The sequence below is a fragment of the Pteropus alecto genome, unplaced genomic scaffold (genome assembly GCF_000325575.1).
Source record: "Pteropus alecto unplaced genomic scaffold, ASM32557v1 scaffold384, whole genome shotgun sequence".
Lineage (NCBI taxonomy): Eukaryota > Metazoa > Chordata > Mammalia > Chiroptera > Pteropodidae > Pteropus > Pteropus alecto.
Window position 1 is genome coordinate 849,164 of NW_006435066.1, and position 2,523 is coordinate 851,686.

The 2,523-nt window shown below is 28.7% G+C and overlaps 1 pseudogene; it reads left to right on the forward strand.

Annotated features, from left to right (window-relative positions):
• Nucleotides 1-654: 654 nt before the first annotated feature.
• LOC112479001 lies at nucleotides 655-773 on the forward strand (annotated as a pseudogene).
• Nucleotides 774-2,523: the final 1,750 nt, after the last annotated feature.

A 2,523-nucleotide genomic window follows, 5' to 3' on the forward strand; every position in this document is an offset into this window, starting at 1 on the left:
GAATTAATATTTTTAAGATGTCAATAATACCCAAAGAAATCAATAGATTCAATTCAATACCTATCTAAATTCAAATACTGATTTTGCAGAAGTATAAAATTACATTTTAAAATTTATATAAAATATCAAGGGATATTGAATAACAAAAAAAGTCTTAAAAATGTTGAAATCATACTTTCTAACTTCATAACTTACTACAAAAGTTATGCTGATCAAAATGTGGTAGTAGAATAAAGAGAGACATATCACTAATTGAATAGAAGAGAGAATCCAAAAACAAACCCTCGGACATAGGGTCAAATAATTCTCAACAAGAGTGCCAAAACTTTTCAATGGGTCAAAGTGAATCTTTTCAACAAGAAATGGGAGAAAAGTGGATATTCATACGCAAAATCATGAATTTGGACACTTACTTTACAACATATACAAAAATTAACACAATGCATCAAAAATCTAAATGTTAATAGCTAAACTATAAAACTCAAGAAAACATAGAATAAATCTTCATGGCATTGGATTTGCAATGATTATACTAAATGCACAAGTAACTTTTTTTAAATGGATAAATACGTTTTGACAAAATTAAAAAAGAATCTGTGTGTGTCAAAGGACATCATTAAGATGATAAATACACAACTCAAGAAATAGAAGGTAGTCTACGGCCATACCACCCTGAACAAGCCCGATCCTGTCTCATCTCAGAAGCTAAGCAGGGTTGGGCCTGGTTAGAACTTGGATGGGAGACCACATAAGAAGACCAGGTGCTGTAAGCATAAAAAATAAAAATAAAAAAATAAGAGATTGTAAGCTGACAAGGTTCTTGCAATCTGTGAGGTCAACCAAGGGCTGCCTCACCTAAAAAAATAAAATAAAAAAGAAAGAAAGAAAGAAAGAAAGGAAGAGAGAGAGAGAGAGAGAGAGAGAGAGAAGATATCTTCAAATCATCAAATCATCTGCAAATGTACATTATAAAAGGTCAATATCCAGAAAATATAAAGTACTCCTATAACAACAACAACAACAAAAAATCGAATACAAACGATACAATTAAAAATGGGCAAAGCATTTTAATAGATGTTTTTCCAAAGAAGATATGCACGTGGTACATGAAAATATAATCACTATCGTTAATTATTAAGAAAGCACAAATCAAAATCACAATGAGATAGCAAACATTTCATATCAATTAAGATGTGTTTTATTAAAATAAACAAAAATATAACAAATATTATCAAGGATGTGAAGAAATTGAGCAATGTCAATAGAGATGTAAAATGATGCAATCACAGTAAAAAACTGACCATTCTTTAAAGTTAAAGAAAATTAGCATATGATCCAGGAATTTTGCTCCTAGATATATACCTAAAAGTATTGGAAACAGAGATTTAAACAGATATTTGTACACCCATGTTCATGGTGGCATTTTTAAAAATAGTCTAAAAGTAAAAAATTTCCAAGAGTCCAATGATAGATGAATAAACAAATGTAGTGTATACATACTATAAAATATTATTCACCCTTAAAAAGTAATAAAATTCTGATACATTCTACAGCATGGATAAGCCTTATAGATCCCATGCTAAGTGAAATAAACAGCCATGAAAGTACAAATACTGTGTGATTCTTCCGGTATGAGATATCTAGAGTAGTCAAATTCAGAGACAGAAAGTAGAATGGTACTTGACTGGGGCTGAGTACCAGTTTCTGAAAATGAAAATAGTGTTAATGTTTGGTCAACAATGTGAATTCACTTAATGCCACTGAACTGTACACCTGAAAAAGGTTAAAATAATAAATTTATGCACTCTATATTTTATCATAATAAAAAACAAACTACTTCAGCAAATTTTAAGTGTACATTTCACATTTGCCTCATTTTTTATACATGCATATAGAAGCATATGACTTGCATACATAATTATTACTTATTTTGTTCACAACATTTTTAGAACATGATTTATTTTATTAATTTTAATTATCAGTCAATTTAGATTATTTAAACAACATATTTGTGGTTAGTAGCTTTACTAATTTCTTTCATGTCTGAAAATAATTGCTTTGAAAGTGATTGATGCTTTGAATAGAGAGTATTATTCAGTAAAACAAATACTTAATCTAAATAATCTCCATTTTATTAATTGAATATAAATGTGTGTGAATGTGTGTGTGTGTTAGGAAAGGAATGGAGAGATATATGCTTTGAAAAGATAAATTATGTTATTTATACATAACTTTTATATATCTCATAGATGCACACATATAAATATATATGTAAACACATGCATAGAAAAAAACTGGAAACTGCTAGGATATACAGCAAAGATAAGTAAGATATCATTTGATTTTCTTTAAAGTTTACATCTCTTTCCACATTCGTCTCATCTCAGTAAATTATAAATTAGAATTAACTAATTAACTAATTTTTATGGTGACACTGGTTAACGAAATCCAATAAATTTCAGCTGTACACTTTAACAGTAAGGCATATATTATTTAAATTGGGTGTTCACCTACCATAGTTAG